The sequence below is a fragment of the Leptidea sinapis genome, chromosome 11 (assembly GCF_905404315.1).
Source record: "Leptidea sinapis chromosome 11, ilLepSina1.1, whole genome shotgun sequence".
Classification (NCBI taxonomy): Eukaryota; Metazoa; Arthropoda; class Insecta; order Lepidoptera; family Pieridae; genus Leptidea; species Leptidea sinapis.
Window position 1 is genome coordinate 6,774,177 of NC_066275.1, and position 19,836 is coordinate 6,794,012.

Genomic DNA, 19,836 nt, shown 5'->3' on the forward strand with positions numbered 1-19,836 from the left:
AGGCCTTTGCCAATAGGAAATCATAGAAATTCTAGCGGCCTTACAAATAAACTTTGTATTAAGTTATACCTGAGAATAAACAAGGAATATGCAAAATGTTTATTATATCGTCAATATATATATACAACACTGTCAATAATAATAATAATTCTGAAGTTTTCCGAATATCAGGCAGCCTTGCAAATATACGCGGGAAACGTTATACGTGCAAATAAACCAATAATTAACGAAATGTCTGTTTGTAAATATTTTACACACTCTTAGTTTATTCTCAGATATAACTTTATACCGAGATTATTTGTAAGGCCGTTGTTGTTTTACTATGTATGCTTGGTTAATTGTACTAGACTTGGAAAATAATAAATTCTAATATTATTTTTAACGTACCGGGAGATGCAGTGTTGGTAGGCCCCCCACAAGATGGACCGACGATCTGGTCAAGATCGCCGGAATACGTTGGATGAGGGCAGCGCAGGACCGATCGATGGAAATCATTGGGGGAGGCCTTTGTCCAGCAGTGGACGTCTTCCGGCTGATGACGATTATTATTTTTTATTTAGCATGGATATATATATCATATAATTAATAATTTAATTTTTTTCCTAAATGTTTTTCTTTTTATTTGTATATAAGTAGTTGTAAAATATTTTTTAGATTTATATAGTTTGTTATTACTTTATGACCGAGAAAGGTCATTAAATTATTTCTCATGCATGTCGCAAATAGAAACGCAATTATATTTTTTTTAAATATGTTGTAGTATCAATAATAAATATCACATTTTTTATATTTTTTATTATGCACTCTCATATTGTTATGTAACCTTTGTTAGATTTTTTTTATGAGAATTTCAGATGAAGCATTATTTGATTTCACATTTGGACATAAGTCGCGATATCCAGTGTTTTCATTGTAAAGTGCAAGGTTCTATTGCTTGCAAATATTATAAGAGAAGTAAATATTATACAATAATCGAATAACCATTATAATTATTTTCAAATATATAAATTATTGCAATATTCTGTTCAGTAGATATAGATGAAGCTACGAAGATCCCTCACGTAGCATTTTAACAGCAGTTGTTTGGAATTCCAACATCTTAATATTATAGTTGTTACTCTGATCCGATTCCTAGCCCGAATAATATACTTGCCTTATTTCTAATAAAATATTGGCGGATTTTTCAGAATAAGTACTGAATCATATATTATCTTGTGTTTTAAATCCCATTGTTTAACATAGCAATGTACTATAAAAGGCATTTATTTTCTCAAAATTGATTCCTTTACAATTCTTTTTAATGACATTTCTAATATACTAGATAGTTCAATCGCTTCGGAAACAAATGGCGCTCTGAGAGAGAATATTTTTTAATAAAACATTTAAATTTATTTACAGATAATGCCTGAAAGGTTACTGGGTTCTTATTTTAAAAGTGTATACTTTTACCCTTAAAGCTATTATATTGTATCTTATAAAGTCTACTAGAATTAGTATCAAGCAATCCCTTATTTCTAGTGTTAAAATAATGAAAATCACTATTAAGAGAAAAAAGGTGAGGATTCTTGTGAACGCATATTAAAATTTTCATAAATGTACTGACAATGAACAGTCATAATATTTATTTCTTATAAATAACATTGGGCGGAGGATGGGCATTGTTCTGACATCACGCACACCAAGACGTGTAACAATGTCTCATCTATTTTGCTCCTCTATCCCAAGGAGCAATCTGGCAAATGGTCATGGGTGGAGTACAAGTTGCAAAGATACTCATGGCAAGTCTACTTAGTTCCCTTCCCGTGGTTGCCGCCTGTTATTGATCTGGTTCCCTATGAAACAGATATAACAAAAACTGAGTAGACGCACTTGACCCTTCTCTCCACAACAATCTCTCCCGTCTCCAATCATTCTTCCCATCCCTCCTCTCGGCCGATCTCAAGGCCGGCGGCGCCCCCAGTTTTTGTAGGTTGGGGCTGGGAGACTATCAACGACCTACCTGCGTTTTTCGCCTACGCAGTCGATCGCCGTAAGCTGGGACGAAGGAGTCCTGGAGGATTGAGCTGTAGATGAGCAACACGCCCTTTTTGGTCTGGACTTCCATGCAAAACGGTAGCCCCCCGCCTAGCCAGCGTGGGGAAATCGTCTTCGGTAGCCTGCCTTCTGCAGATACCTGGCGAGGGGCGGCGGGACTGGTGGCGGTCATGCTGAGGGGGTAAGGATTGCGTGGACAAACTGGGGGTGTTTTGGGAACCTATGCTCCCAGCCACGCTCTTCCAAGCTCCTGATGTCGCACCTAAACCACCAACTCGCTGTACCGACATCCTTTGTGGTAGTCTTAGTGTACCGAATGGGCACTCCCTATTGCGGGCTCCGGGGAGGGTGGGAAACCACGAAGGATGAAACTTTTAAAACTTTAACATGGATAATTTAAAGGTCTCAAATACAAAAAACATACCCGAGGGGCAACCCGAGGGAAAGCCTGAAGGGAAAGCCGCACTGGCCATCCCTTCAACATCTAAAGCAACGGCTGCTACTTCCGCTATCGAGGTGGCGCAAACAGGGTCTATGGAACCCTCCCAAACACACAATACAAGTAACTTCGAGCTCAAATGGGCCCAGGTGAACGCGCCAAAAAACAGGGCTGCTAAAACCACTCCCAAAGTGGCTCAGCGGCCTAGTGGCTTGGCGAGTGAACCCGGGCTCTCGCGGAAACACAAAAAGTTACTGAAAAAGAAGGAGAAGAGGCGAGCAAAACGTGAGTCCCAAACTCAATCACTCACCTCTCCCCCCAAAACACAAACCGACAAACGGACCGAAACACCGGGACCGTCCACAACAAAAGCAATTTTCCGTAAGACTGTGCTGGAAATCAAGGCGACTGGCCAGTCCGAGAAGGAAAGTGGACAAGACAAAGGCAAAACAAAGAGGGCTAGGCTTGACGAGACCCTGTCTCCTCGAGGCGAGCCCAAGAAGCCTAGACTGACTCCAGCCCAAGACACGAGATCGCCGACTTATGCCGAGGCAACATCTGCAGACAAACCCAAGGCTGAGCTCGTCATCACATCGGCATCGGGCTATATTACTAAAGAGACTGCTGTCATAGTTGAAAAACACCTGGACGATGCGTTCATCGCGACAGCCAGAAGACAAATAATGACCGTCGAGGGCCCCATCTTCATGCGGAGGCCAACCTACTATGACGGCTCGCTTCGCCTCTACTGTGAAAATCAGGAGGTGGTGGAGTGGACCGTCGGGGTGTGTTCAGAGCTGGATCTGCCAGGGGTGGGCAAACTCACGGTCACAGACGCAAAAGATATACCGAAGATGGTACGCTGCGGCATCCGTCTACCCCACGAACACGATGTGGACCAAGTGCTCATTGGTATGTGCAAATACAAGATACGACTGGGGAACCCATGGGCACAAGTGGAGCGATGGCGTGTCCACACCATTATACCACAGGATAAGGCGACATTTGTGGTGGTGAGTATCCCCAACGATATCGTGCAAACTGTACTGGAGAGGAAGCGCCGCCTCGGCTATCGGCTGGGTGCGGTGTACCTAAAATTCCAGGATGCCAAGGGGAGGTTCGTGGATGCCCCTATGGATTCTCCGAAGGAGTCAGGGGGGATGCGGGTCGCGGCAGCTGCCGCAAAACCTGTAGTCCCACCGTCCACAAACAAGGAGACCTCACAGGCTGGGCCGAGTCGAGCCGTCGAAGCATCAAGCGACGACGAGCTCCTTGACCTGACCAAACTTGGGCTGGGGGAGGGAGAGGATCCCAATGGAGCCCCTTTCCCCCAATAAGCAAATACTGATTCTACAATGCAACCTCCATTATAGCATTACTGCTACGGCTCAACTTCGAAGATGGTTGGAGGTTGCATCTACTACACCAGCCATTGCACTGATCCAAGAGCCGTGGATTAGGGGCGGCAACGTATGCGGACTCTCCAATATTGGTGGTAAGCTCTTCCAAAACAATTTCGAAGAGGTGAGAGCCTGCATTTACGTTAAAGGGAATATAAATATACAGCCTCTTGTGGATTTCTGTTCCAGAGATCTGTGTGCCACAAGGCTGAATTCCAACCAAGACATAAACAACCTCAACATCGTTATTGCATCAGCCTACATGCATGAGGCGGATGCGGTACCACCTGAAGGACTCAACACACTCGTCAGATTCTGCGAACATAATGGATGGGAACTGATTGTGTCAAAGGACTCCAATGCCCATCATCCGCTATGGGGAATGGAAGCAACCAACAATAGAGGTAATGATCTAGTTGATTTCCTATTTACTACTAATTTAGATATATTAAACAAAGGTAACGAGCCCACATTTGTGGGTAGGCGGTGCAAAACAATAATTGACTTGACACTGGCAACCCCCAGAGCTGCTGATCTAATAGCGGGTTGGCATGTCTCATCAGAGGCATCATGCTCTGATTACAGGTGGATTCGATACGATTTAAAAATTACCAGTCACCCCAAACAACCTACAAGGTACCCGAGGAAGACTGACAAGAGGCTCTATAGATCTCTAGTAGAACTAAAGCTGGGAAAACAGCCGCCTACCACTAGGTTAGACAGCATAGAAACAATTGATCAACAGGCAAGTAACTTAAACAGCACCTTAATAAACTGCTTCCATAAAGCCTGTCCTCTGATAACACCGGTTACTGGGGTCATATCCAATGGCTGGTGGGGCACAGAACTTAAAAAGCTGCGAACAAAAGTAAGGAAAGCCTTCAATAGAGCAATGAATACAGGCGCTGATGTAGACTATATAAAAAACGCATTAGATTTTGGAAGTCTCACTCATGGAAAAAATTCTGTGAAGACATTAATTCCACTCCACAAGCAAACCGCATTAGGAAGGTACTGGCCAAACAGGGTCCTTGCGTTGTCGGTAATCTGAGGAAAGCCGATGGCACAATGACCCTGAGCCAGGAGGAGACTAACACGGTACTGCTAGAAACACACTTTCCAGACTGTAAAATAATACAAGAACCAATTTGGACGATAACTAACAGCTTGGTTACAGAAAACTGCTGGCAAACCGCCTATGAGATCGTCACCTACAACAAGGTGAAATGGGCGGTGGACAGCTTCCAGCCTTTCAAGTCAGCGGGCACAGATGGCGTCTTTCCTGCACTGCTACAGTTGGGAGGAGATAAGTTGATGTACATACTGACATATATCTATCAGGCCTGTCTGGCCTTCAAATACACTCCCCTTGCCTGGCGGGAAGTTAGGGTCATCTTCATACCCAAGCAAGGTAAGAGTAATTACACTAATCTTAAATCGTGTAGACCTATCAGTCTGTCGTCTTTTCTCCTTAAGACTTTAGAGAGAATATGCGACAGACACCTGAGAGATAATGCGTTACGCAACACACCCATACACAGGCATCAGCATGCCTACTGCCAAGGCAAATCAACGGAATCCGCTCTTCACCAGGTAGTAGGAAAAATTGAACACGCCTTAGTTAAAATAAATTAGTCTGTCTAGGTTGCTTCATAGATATAGAGGGAGCCTTTGACAAGACCAACTTCACCAGTATCAACATAGCACTTCGCAGACACGGAGTATAGACCCTGCTTATTGACTGGATAATTAATATGTTAAGCAATAGAATTATAAGGGTAACAGGGGAAGACACGAAAGGCACCCTTGTAGCCCGGGGCTGTCCGCAGGGAGGTGTTCTCTCTCCGCTTCTGTGGAACTTAGTAGTGAACGACCTGATCTCCAAACTAAACAACCAATACTTTTACACAATAGGGTATGCCGATGACATCACCATTTTAAACACAAGCAATAATGCCAGCATGGTATGTGATAGGTTACAAGCAGCTCTTCGACTTGTCGAGGAATGGTGTAAAGACCATGAGCTCTCTGTAAACCCACAAAAAACACAGGTAGTACTCTTCTCTTACAAAAGATTGGTAGGGAACCACAAACTGCCCACTATCTTTAATACAAGACTTCAGTTATCAAAAGAGGTCAAATACCTAGGTGTGATTCTAGACAGCAAACTGAACTGGAGCAGCCACCTTGAATACAAAATCAACTCCGTGAGTATCACCTTATGGCAATGCCGCAAGATGATTGGCAAGAGATGGGGTCTCCAACCAAAGCTCACCTTATGGCTTTACACAGCAGTGGTGAGACCAATGCTCACTTATGGCTCTGTAATGTGGTGGTCCAGGACAAAAAAAAAAAACAAAAATTTACAAAAACAATTACAAAAATTTCAAAGGCAAGCATGCTGTGCGGTGACGGGATGCATGAGAACAACTCCTACCGCCGCCTTAGAAATAGCCCTGAGCATCCCTCCGCTACACTTATTCATATATCAAGAAGCAGCAATGGCTGCGCTAAGATTAAAACATCTGAAAACACAGAGAATTGACAATGTAAGACATCTTAGCATACTTTCAGAAGCATGGTCAGCTATGCCACTTGTGGAAGCAGCTAGTAATAAAATAGAGCGGACTTTCATTTTTGACAAAAAAGAGTAGAGCTCGAGGAAAGGAACGACAGTGTCCTTACACATTATGAACTCGACCTCTACACAGATGGTTCGAAGACGTATTCAGGCACAGGTACGGGAGTCTTCTCGGAAGATCTAAATATCAGCATATCCGAGCCCTTGGGTAAGCTTAACACTGTATACCAGGCTGAATGCATGGGGATTTTGCTAGCTGCCAACGCTATCTTGGCCAGAGAGGTTCAAGATCACTCCATTAGAATACTCTGTGATTGCAAATCGGTATTACAGTCCTTTCAAGGTAAGATAATCAATTCCAGCCTATTACTTGAATGCCACTCAGCATTAAATAAGGTGGCTGGTAAAAACAACAACCTAACACTTCAGTGGATCAAAGGTCACAGTGGGGTCAGGGGCAACGAGGCGGCAGACCAACTCGCTAGAAGGGGTTCTGAGACCCAACCGGTTGGACCAGAGCCTTTCCTGCCTCTGCCACATAGTTGGTTCAGGAACCACTTAAATCAAAAGATAAAAGCACTACATCAACAATACTGGGATAGCCTTGAGGAGTGCAGGCAAGCCAAAGCAGCTTTACCTTGCGCCGACTTGCGTTTTACCAGGGAAATCTTACAACTTTATCGGTGTCGACTAAGATTAATATTATGTGCGGCCACAGGTCACGGCAATTTTAACAGGCATCTCTTTAATTTAGGTGTCACTGACAGCCCTCTATGCAGAGGTTGCCTGGGGGCAGAGGAAACAGCCGCTCACGTTCTGCTGGAATGCAGTGAGGTTGCAAACTACAGGGCGAAGCACCTGGGGTCACCAGGCGCTCTTCGGGAAGTCTTCCGCGACGTTAAGAGGTTGGGTGACTTCTTGGAGGAGCTTGGCTGGTTGGAGTAGCCTCTACCACCCTCGCACGCAAAGTAGGCGCATATGGACGTCGAGTTGCGGAAAGCGCCCGTATGAAGAAGAAGAAGATAAATAACATTAGAATAACGATAAAAGTTACAAATACGGGCTTAAGGCTGTAGTAGCCTTAGACCCATTATAATGGGTTAGAATTAAAGCCCATAATCTTGCCAGCATCTGGTGCAAAGGTACAAGTACCAGTGGGAGGCTCACTGGTACTGGTTTATTCAATTAGGCTAACACATTGGCAAGTAACGGGCGAGAATCGAACCTGAAGCACCGTGTTGATAGTCAACCGTTCTACTTTTTACGTCAACGATGCTTAATTTTATTTTTATGACAATAAGGGACGAGCCGAGCAGGACGTTCAGCTGATTGGTAATTGATAGGCCCTGCCCATTACAATGCAGTGCCGATCAGGATTCGTGAAAACCCCAAAAACTCTGAGCGGCAATACAACTGTGCTCGTCACCTTGAGACATAAGATGTTAGTCTGATTTGTCCAGTAATTACACTAGCTACGCGCGCCCTTCAGACCGAAACACAATAATACTTACACATTTTTGCTTCACGGCAGAAATGGGCGCCGCTGTGATACCCATAATCTAGCCGGCATACTGTGCAAAGGAGCCTCCCACTAGTAAAAGCTGTACTATAACGCACAGTGATACTTTGATTGGTTTACCTTTCCCGAAACATACACAACTACGTGATCTAACCTCAGTGGTAATAAACAATACTGCTGCGATTAATTCTTCTTTTTATTCTACTCATAAAAAAACAACGACAGAGGCTTATCCTAACATCAAGATTGCAGAAACGGGTACTTATATTTACTAGCAATCCTTATCTTAGTAAGAAAGTAAATATTATAAGGCTATCAGAATGTGGAATGCTCTACCTATTGATAAAAGAAAAGCTCAGGCACTCAATGGATTTAAAAACTTAGTAAATAACAATATCTTAGAACACGTCCTCCAGAGAAAATGTGTAGTATAAATATTTTATCAATACATACCTATATATTATAATAAGGCAAATAATATACAAGAGGCAAAACAATCATTTGTTATGTTTTTAAAGTGATAACCCTCACTTCTAGGTAATCCTAGAAAGCCCCATCCTGAGAGTTGAACAAAGCATACGAGATTTTATGACGATACGTCACTCGAACGGTTAGCTCAGTTTGCAGAGCACTCGCACGGAACGCGAGAGGTCGTGGGTTCGAGTACCGCATCGTTCATATTTTTTTTTTCAAATTTTATTTGGGCAATAAAAAAATATAATAAATAAATTATTATACACTTTTAGGGTGTGTTAGGAAGACAATCTATCTCAGTATATTTATGTTTATATTGCTGTGCTTGTTCGTTAGTACGAAAATTTACACCATTGTTTTGGTGTTTGTTAATTGGGCTCGTTGTAGACTGGATACATTAATAATCTGTACATACTTGAAGCCGCAACTGATGCTTTTACAAGGCAATACAACATCTGTGTATATCAAATTAGAAGTCAAATTTCAAGGAACGTGCGTATATAGAAGTAATTTGCGCAATATGTAGGTATAATCATGAAAAGAAACTCTCATTAAAATCTACGCCTGCTATGAAAAGTTTTTATCTTTGAACTATTTTATGATTATTGCGCATCACAAAAATCACGGAAATCTGTACATGTTTACCATAACTAACTACGTAGCCAATCTAAAAATTTAAACACACTTCGGGCAGGGAAGGACATACATTCAATCCTCAAATTTATCAGGTTTATTAAAGATTTTTAAGATGCACAACTACAATTTTTTTTTATTGAGATGATGGCTACTGCAAGCCTTCTTGAGTTTTTTTTTGCACTCCTTCTCCTTTGCACAGGAAGCCGGCTAGATTATGGGTATCACAACGGCGCCTATTTCTGCCATGAAGCAATAATGTGTAAACATTACTGTGTTTCAGTCTGAAGGGCACCGTAGCTAGTGAAATTACTTGGCAAATGAGACTCAACATCTTATGTCTCAAGGTTAGGAGCGCAATTGTAGTGCCGTTCAGAATGTTTGGGGTTTTTTCAAGAATCCTGAGCGGCTCTGATTTGTAATGGGTAGGGCGTATCAATTTCCATAAGCTGAACGTCCTGCTCGTCTCGTCCCTTATTTTCATTAAAAAAAATTTAGGTTGGAAGTTGGAGTGTAAGAAACGTTTTATGTTGCGAACTTGATGTCCCTGTGGACATCTTCAATGTGTAGCATAAGTAACATAATTTTGTGGTCAATATGTGTATGGGTAGCGATTAAAGCAACAATTTTATTGGAAAAGACCGAAATTTGACGTCGTATCGAAGAAAGTATTATTTGATGCAAAGTATACATGACATAACAACCATCATTGCTATAACAAATATGCAAAGACGACCGATACATCAAATTGCATCTTTTTTGATTCGCAAGTACGAATTCATCAGATTTTCATTTTCTTGAATATTTTAGTGCCCTCGTGCAGATTTGAAGAACTTACAAAGAAGGTTCTAAATAAAATATACAATATTTAAAATACAAATGTCATCCATCATCTTGCATAAGAAATGAAATATAACATTGAGTAAACATCTGACAGCATCGTTAAGCTTTCCACTCCTCTATTATTAATTCGTCTTTCCATCTTTTTGGAGGCTGTCCTCTGTGCCGTTTCCCTACTCTTGGGTACCATAGTACTCTATGGTACCGCAGCAACCTGGAGAAACAGTCAATGTAGGTGACTACCTACTTTGACTGTTTCTCCAGGTTGCAGCGCAGCAATTGACATGTCCATCTCTATTTTTGCTGATGAATTTGCATTAGGATGTCCTTTCTTACAATATCACTTCCGGCAATTGTCGTTGGATAGAAAGCATAATACTATTAGTAATTTAAAATTTACTTCTATGTAGATTCTGTGAAAGTGTTCATATGACATAAAGTACCACGGAATTACTAAAGTTAAATTCCCGCAGCAACTGAGTAATAAAGTGAAACCGACTGTGTCTAATGCAAATAGGAATAACTAACGTTGTTTGTTCAGCAACGCCAGTGGAGACCAAGACACACAGATACCCCTAAACCAACACCTTTACCATTAATTGTATCACCTCTCTCGGACATAACTAAGTAAACTATTTAAAGTAGATAATTTGTTGGTTTTTAACCAGTAAAGACCAAGTTTTTTAAAAGAGTGTGTGTTGCCAGTGATGACATACGAAACGATGACATGGTCGCTAACCATTTTTTTTAATGAAAATAAGAGTCGAGTCAAGCATGACGTTCAGCTCCTGGTAGTCGATACGCCCTGCCGATTACAATGCAGTACCGCTCAGAATTCTTAAAATACCCTCAAAAATTCTAAGCGACACTACAACTGCGCTCGCCACTTTGAGTCATAATATGTCAAGTCTCATTTGCCCAGTAATTTCACTAGCTACGGCGCCCTTCGGACCGAAACACAGAAATGCTTACACATTACTGCTTTACGGCAGAAATAGGCGCCGCACCCATAATCTAGCCGGCATCCTGTGCAAAGGAGCCTCTCCTTGGTGTTCACCAATGGGCCTTATGAGAAAGCTCATGGTTGCTCAAAGGGCAATGGAGAGGGCTATAATCAGAATTTCCCTGCGAGATTGAATCAGAAATAAGGAAACCAAAATTATTGACATAGCCCAGATGGTTGCGAAGCTGAAGTGACAGATGGCCGTTGGGGCAGTAAAGTCCTCGAGTGGCAATTACTTACCTGAAGATGTAGTATTAGTGGGGGGCTCCCCACAAGTAGGACTGAAGTAGGATCGCTGGAATAGGTTGGATGAGGGCAGCGTAGGAACGATCGTCATGTCAGCCTTTGGGGTAGGCCTTTGTCCAGCAGCGGACGTATTCCGACTGAATTATGAATCTGTTGGTAAACATAAATCAGAGACTACAGAGCAAATAATTTAAGTTATTAACGACCTAACTTAACAGTGTTATCGTAAATTGGTGATCCGAGATTAATTTTATTTAACTTTGCATGTCAGTATACGATCTATGAAAATTTTTGTTTAAAACTTTTATCAATTCATCAATAGGTATTTTTAAATTATGTATGAATGTGACAGAAAAGTGTTTTCTATGTTATTATATGGAATAAAAAATACATTGACATAATATTGAAATGCAGATGCAAGAGCGAATGACAAATGAAAAAAATCTGTTTTCTAAAATATGAGCATAAATAATTAGGTATCGGGAATTGACGGCGGTTGTAAGTTGTAAAAAATTTATTTTTATTTCTAAAAAATAAAGTTAATATATGCATATATAAAAGAAATCGTGTGCGTCTCGGGCCGCCCAACAAAAGTGATAACTTAAACTTATCTAAGTTGAACAATTTAATATTGAAATTGTTTAACTTGAAATTTTTTGAATTTTTAGTTATCATGCGGTATACTATAACATAGTTCGTCATGTTCATTTAATGGTATTGCTTGAGCGGTATCGTGTGACTCCTTCCTCAAATATGTGCGAAGGAAACGATGGCTGGTCCATGCGTCAACTCGTGAATGGGTGCTGCTTGTGGTACCAGGTCGACCTATCATAGTTAATAAATCATTGTATTTGTGTGATGCATTTACTATTTGTGACAGTAATCACGACCATCATGTTTACGAAGCATCCTTACACAAACATGGAGTTCAAGCTCTAAAAATTGATGCATATACGATAATTTATGTTTATACAGTTACATATTTATTACCCACATTTTATGAAATAATTTACATTATTTAAAGAGAACTCATATATTTGATAATGCAAGGAAAGGTTATTTATTAATAAAATCCTTTATTGATTATAAAATGTATTTTATTCTCAGTTACAATTCGATGATATTTAGATTAGAGTTTTGTGTGTGTACATTATTAGTATCATTATTAATTAATGCCATAAAAGTAACAATTGGCTAGAGTGAGAGAGGAGGAGCCTGTCAACCGCTGCCGTATGCGTGAGAGAATGGGAAGCTGGACAGACAGATTGGAGCTGTAACGTGTTACGTTACGAACTGATTTACCGTCCAATATGAAGTTATTCCCTTCTAAAAATCTTTTTAACTTTTAACAACTATATTTTCATTATAGAAGCAGTCAAGCCATGACAAGTTAGGAACAGCCAAGTAGTGCCAATCAATGACGTCATTCCCAAATTCTACTGAAATAGTTATAGCCTCTCGGACAAGTTTGTGACCCAGATTTAAAATAGAATTAATTCTAAAAATGTCCAAATAGACTTTAGTTTATTATCTTATTTTTATACGAATAATATTTGTTTTGAAACGGTTTATCTTTTATTGTTCTGTTTAATCATACATTTTAATGATTATAATTAACGTTTCATTTCGTCGTTGTTGTAGATTTTAAATTTATTCCTTTTCCAACCGATTTGTATGAAATTTTGTGTGCATATCGGGTAGGCCTGAGAATCGGCAAACATCTATTTTTCATACCCCTAACTGATAAGACCCACCCCTAAATACATTTTTTAATTTTTCGATAATTTTGAAGTTATACTACTTCGGGGCGATGGAGAAAAATGATGAGAGTGAATTATTACGATGCGCGCGCACACCGACACATGAATTCTTCATCGTGAAGTTAGTTCTAGGTGTCATGAAAATCGATAACTATGTTCAAGTTGTATATTCTAGTATTTTTATATTTAGAACACGTGTTTCGTAACAGTACAATGAAACAGTGTGAATAAATAAATATTACTTTGGTGCTTTTATTAAATCAATTTCATAAACGACGGTGATAGTATTAACTACACTGGCCTGCAAAATTAAGTATCACACTTTTCAAATTAAATTTTTTTCTTAACTATAGAAGGTAGAGATTCAAGATTAAAAACGTTTTGTTGCAAATTTTATAGGCTTTAATTCTTTTTTCTTTAAAAACTAAAATTATACATTAGTAACATTTTTAACTTAAAAAAGATAAAACAATGAAAATAGACATTTTTAGTTAAGTGTAAAAAAATTCAACTAAAATGTATTACATGTTATTTAATTTTTAATATCTGGTATTGCCTCCTCGAGCTCTTATTACAGCTTCGAGCCGGTTTGGCATACTGAACACTAGGTTTCAGAGCCGATGTTGGGGAATATTCTCCCATTCTTCTACCAGGGCCTGCTTTAGTGCCCTGAGGGTAGTAGGTGGTGGTCTGCGATTTCTGACTAGCTTCCCAAGCTCATCCCAGGCGTGTTCAGTCGGGTTGAGATCAGGACTTCTTGATGGCCAAGCCATCACGCTGATACCGACCTCCTGAATATACTCTTGTACGATATGAGCCGTGTGTGGCTGGACATAATCATGCATCAGCATCGATCCATCACCCATATTTGCTAAATACGGCCCTGCATACTCATTGAGAATCTGTTGAGCATATCTTTGCCCAGTGAGGGTGCCATTTTCTATGGCTACTAGCTCTGTGCGACCTTCTGAAGATATGCCAGCCCATGCATGTACACTGCCTCCACCGTATTGGACTCTTTCTGAGATGCAGGTTTGAAGGTATTGCTCACCAGGTCGCCTGTAAACACTTTGCCTTCCATCAGAAGTGTAAAGGGAGAATCGAGACTCATCTGCAAACAAAATTCTTAACCATTCTTCTTCATCCCACTGCATGTGTTCACGGGCGTATCGCAGTCTCGCTACTCGATGCTGTCTCTCGAGTTTTGGGCCACTCGCTGGTCTTCGGGGTTTCAAATTTGCTTCAGCAAGTCTTCTTCTCACTGTACTGTTACTAATGTAGTCCCTCCGGGTCTGAAGTAGCTGTTGCTGCACTTCAACTGCATTTTGGTGGCGATTTCTTAACACAGTGGAAATAATATAACGATATTCTCGGGCACTGGTACACCTGGGTCTGCCATTACAAGGTCTCCTCAGATGGTGTCCAGTCTCTTCGTACCTTCGGTTTACCTTCTGGACCGTTCGTACCGTCACACCCACCATTCTTGCAGTGCGACGCATACTGATGCCTAGTTCCAGAAAAGCCATGATCCTAGCACATTCTTCAACTGAAAGAGGCATGATAAAATAAATAAAAATAAATTTTATGTGCTTTTTAGCATAAATTTTTAAAACAAGACCCATCGATGTTGAATAAAATTTAAAACAGAAAGAAAAATGTGAATGATAAATTGTAATTCGGAAACGTCCACTTTGAAAAAGGAATGGTTTTGTTTTTGAAGTTTTTTTTCAGCCAATTCTTAAAAGAAGGTTACCGACTATAAAGTTTTTATGTACAAAATTAAATTCTCTTTGGAGTCCTTTTTATTTTGAAAGTATATATTGTGAACTTAAAACGTTATCCCAATTTTAAAAGTGTGGTACTTACTTTTGAAGGCCAGTGTAATAACTTAACTATTTGTTTAAATTTGATTTATTGGTCCATACGCCAAAGAAGTATAACTTCTAACGCGTGTACATAAGTACACACACTCTTTTTTTTATTATGGTTCAGCGTTAAAAATACATACGACTTCAGTCAACCCCTGTTTTTTAATCACCATTTTTATATTATTTGGTTTCATCCATAGATCCGGTTGCAGGATGGCAATCGAGTTTATTTTTGTAGTACGATAAATTTTATATACGATATATTTGATAATTCTAAGAATCGGTAGACATCTATTTTTATACCCTAAAAATTCTAATTATTGTTTTTTTTTTTTTACTTTATATGGCAATACAACGTTTGCTGGGTCAGCAAGTATTATATATTAATAAATATCTACGGCTACAATCGCAAACTACGAACATTTAAAATTGAAACATCTTACTTGTTTCATATTAAAGACACATAGTTTCCACTTAGCATAGTTTAATTTCCTTTGATAGTGTTTATTTTCCTCGTTGTGTTCAAGACCCACAAAGAGGTCAAGTTCCTTGTAACTAAAACAGACAAAGATGAAGTGTTATTTAAATGCCTCTTCCGACTCCAACGCGTCGTGTATTTTACTTAAACCTCGAGAATACAAGCTTTTAAATGGATCTTTTGCATGTTCTGTTCTCATAATATTCTTACAGAAATAATAAAGATTATTTTTTAAGAAAATAAGAGACGAGACGAGCAGGACGTTCAGCTGAAGGTTATTGGGGCGCCCTGCCCATTACAATGCAGTGCTGCTCAGGATTCTTGAAAAACTCTTAAAAATTCTGAGCGGACTACAACTGCGCTCGTCTTCTGGGACATAATATGTTAATTTTTATGCTTACACATTACTGCTTCACGGTAGAAATTCGCACAGTTATGGCACAGTAGACACATGTTTGTGGTACCCATAATCTAGCCGGCAAAAAGAAAGCGGCAAAGATGTAGTATTATAATATACTAGCTGATGCCCACAACGTCGTTCGCGTAGATAATGGGTTTTTAAAAATTATATGCAAGTTTGGAATTGAAGATTATCATGTCCTATTCCAGTTCCGGTTCTCGTTTTCAATCCCGTTCCCAACATACTATTATATGAATCTTATTTCGAGGAAAATGACAAAAAAGCCCTACTATTGGTCTAGTTAAAGCTCATCGTTTCAGAAAACCCGCGGAAACCATGGATTTTTCCAGGATAATAATAGGCTTGATTAGTCTATGTCCTTTCCCAAGCTCTATTCAATCGCTATATCAAATTTCATCAAAATCGTTTAGTAGCTCTGGCATAAAAGCTTAACAAACAAACTTACGTTCACATTTATAATATTATTAAGGAAAATGTAGTAGCGTAATTGTAAATACTTATTGCAATGATCACATCATATTATCATGTACCTTTAGACCATCTGATTTTAGGTTAGATTTCAATGGTATTTGATGTTTCTTATGGCGCCATTGTTTACGTCGTTTTTGAATGAGTAAAACTTCTGTAAGCACGCTTGCCTTACGGCCGGTCGCAATAACCTACTTATCATTAACATTCTGTTAAATTAGCTACCATAGATAGCTGTAGCCGCATCTTTGCATTTTAATAAAACTAAGATAGATAGAAATTTATATCTTCAACGTTGATCTACCATCGGGAGGGGTTACCGCTGACCATAAATAGGTAGAGCTATACAAAAAAAAAATAGACCGTTTCAATAACATTTTGATTATTAACTTTAGTTTGTTTTTATTACTGTCAGTCGAAAATTTACTATCTTTTGAATTCGGGTGATTATCTTCTCTATTTAATAGATAACTTTGAATTTTATTAAATATATTGGATTTGTTTAGTGATGACAGTGATAATGAATTGTATGAGGCCTGTATATTTGAGATACTGTACCTTTTAATTTATTAATAGTCGCATTCGTTGACTGTGTTCTGATTACTTTGTGCTTGGAAATCATATCAAGTAGAAGGATTATTCTATCTTTATTAAGCGCCTTAGCTTTCATCTGAAAATAAATTATAATTTTAGACTAGAAACGAAGGTTATAAAAAATAAATGAATTGTAAATCAATGAATAATCACAATATCCCAATATCCAAAAGTATTACTTACATTTCGCAGATCAGTCATTTTGTTTTGCTTGACCAATATATAATTAGTCCATTGAAATGTTACTTGAAAATGCACAGCTCATGCATTTTTAAGAGGACGCTATTTTATTTTTGGGTCATGTGTGGGGGCTTAGAAGCATAGAAGGGGCATAGAAGCTTAACCTCAAGTTAGTGGGGTCGCCACCCTTGTCCCCGGTCCGCCATCTTGGAAAAAGGGGTGAAAACACTTTTTATAAACATATAAAAGAGAAAGCTATTACTTTTCACAATTAATAAAAATTTTATTAATATTATAATTAGTATTTATGTAAAAAAATCTTTTAAGCTACGAAAACTTCAAAAGCTTTTAATTATTTTCTAGCAAAATTAAATAGTCGTTGTTTTAGAAATCCTTTATATAATAATAATACACAAATCGTTAGTTATTCAATCAAATTTATATTGTTATCGCCATCAAAGTATGCTCCTTCAGAAACGATACACTTATGTTAACCAATAATCCAATCATCAAAATATTCTTAAACGCTTTTTCTGAAATTGTGTTTAGTTCTCATCACGAATTTTCCTCCATGACTACTAAATGAAAACGGGTGACACGAAGTGGTAATTTGAGTTAAGCCTTGACGCTAGCTAATGATAGCTTGGGGCAAATCGAGCGATCACTATCGGTATCACCAGCCCTCTGGCTACAATTTGACGTCATAGCACACACGTTCCTTATTTATGAGATTATGCAATCTTAACTTAAAGATACACTGGTATATTCATGAGTGGATAAGTTGCTGAAGACATGTAGATATAATAACAATGGCCTTTTATTCAGACAAAATTTAACCTAATACATGAATGTATGAATGAAAATACTGACACGAGAGTGGGTCAGGGATTGGAAATAATACTCCGCTTATAGGAACGAGTCTTTATTTGGGTTCACTTTTCCTGAACTTCACTTCGCCGGTCTGCCGCTGTTCCTCTTGTGGGCGGCGGTATCTTCAACGCATCACACCGCACCAAACACTAAGTCTCTTCTATCTTCTTCTTCTTCTTCACCTGGATCTTTCCCATTTTCACTACTTCTAATTTTCTTCTTCTTCTTCCTTTACACTTTCGAGTCAGAACTAGAACTGCCGTAGGCCACGCTTAGTACGGCTTATATACCCCCGGATCTGTTCTATTTTCAAAATGATTCTCCCATTCCATTTTTAAATTTAAATTGTACTAGATATTTCTTTTAACTATTGTTATCCTGCTTACACATTTTCCATCCTCATTATTCTGTTCGAGTTAATCTTGAACTTACTAAAAATTTCCATGAACTTAACAAAACCCAAAAAATTCCATACACTGGTAGGTGTATCGAACCCAGGTCTACAGCGTCTAAAGTATACACTTTTCCGCTGAGCTACGAGTATTGCTGACGGAGCTGTTGAAATTAACAATGTCTTGAAGTTTGATAACTCTCGTCATTTACGTTGCTGCACGATATGAAGTTTGACAACTCTCGTCATATACGTCGAACTTTATTGCACTAAAAAATAAAAATTATAAAATTTCTAAGTAATTCTTCATATAGTCATCGTATATACATTACATACATTAAAAATACATGACACAAATGCAAAGGCCTCCTCTGCTCTTCTCCAATTTTCCTTATTTGCACTAAGTCTAGCCTTCCAAATCGGCAGTGTCCTAGATTTTTCAGATACACCAAAACCGAGAGTGCCGTATGGCACACTATTCCCTCACCAATTTCTGACCTTTATTTTGTTTGTAAGATTGTTTATTTTGCATGGTCTTATAGCTTGTTTCAATAGCTTTCAGATACGTTCACTCAAATCATATACAATCTACACGTAAAATAATACGCATTGACGAAAGTCTGCGCGCGCGCCAAAATCTCGCCAATCTCAGCCATACCGTGCGTGATCAGAGATTCCCGGAGCGGAAAGGCTAGTCCAAGTTCTTCCAGTCATTTTCTCTATTTCATCATCCCATCTTCTAATTTGCCTACCTTTGTTTCTCTTGCAACCTCTTGGGTTAAGTTAAGTTAATTAAAAGCATTGCGAATGACATGAAGATATTACTAAAAGAAAACTACATATATAATTATATATTATGACGACCCATATAATCTAGTGACCCTACCTAGTGAGGTAGAAGGCCCGGGTTCGAATCCCAGTAGGTGCCAACATTTCAATGAGGAATATGGATGTTTGTTTCGGAGTCATGGATGTTTGTATGTATTAATATATGTTTAAGTAAGTATATTTTATTAAATATATCGTTGTCTTGTACCCATAGTACAGACTCAGTCTTGTTTGGGGCAAAATAATTTGTGTAAAAGTGTGTCAATATCATATTTTTCTTATTTCTATACTTATAATAAATCTGTAGAGATCAAATTTCTGTACAAAGAAAAAAAAAAACTGATTCAGTGGGATGTAAGAAGAGTAGTAGAACAGGTACCGATTTTTTTGGAATTTCTTATTTCTCTGTCTCTTTGTCTGTCTGTACGGGCTAATCTCTGAATCTATTAGACCGATTTGATTGAAATTTTGCATGATGATACCTTACATTCCCGGTCAACATCTTAGATACTTTTATTCCGGAAAATTAAAGAGTTCCCGTGCGACAGTAAAAAACCTCTACTTACTTAAATAGCGTAGTACACAACATCTTACGCACATTATTTAATAAAATTTGGTATGTTGATACCTTATATTGGTCAAAACTTAAAATATTTTTATCCCAGACAATTAACGATTTCCCTTGGGAAAAATAAAATACTATAGTTCCTTATATAGCTTAGTAGACAACAACTTATACACCTAATTTAGTAAAATTTGTCAAGTTGATACCTTATATGGCCGGTAAAGCAATGTATTAGTATTCTAAA

General features: G+C 38.8%; 2 protein-coding genes across 2 annotated transcripts in view; both read left to right on the forward strand.

Moving 5' to 3' along the window:
• LOC126966736 (uncharacterized) overlaps nt 1–7,472 on the forward strand; it is a 394,461-nt gene extending 386,989 nt beyond the window's left edge. The window contains exons 3-4 of the mRNA XM_050811003.1: nt 5,051–5,189; nt 7,209–7,472. The gene's annotated coding sequence lies outside the window, so the exon portion shown is untranslated. The remainder of the gene's footprint in view (nt 1–5,050; nt 5,190–7,208) is intronic.
• The window catches only part of LOC126966967 (uncharacterized), a 177,893-nt gene that overhangs the window by 51,473 nt on the left and 106,584 nt on the right, over nt 1–19,836 (forward strand). The gene's annotated exons all lie outside the window — the stretch shown is intronic.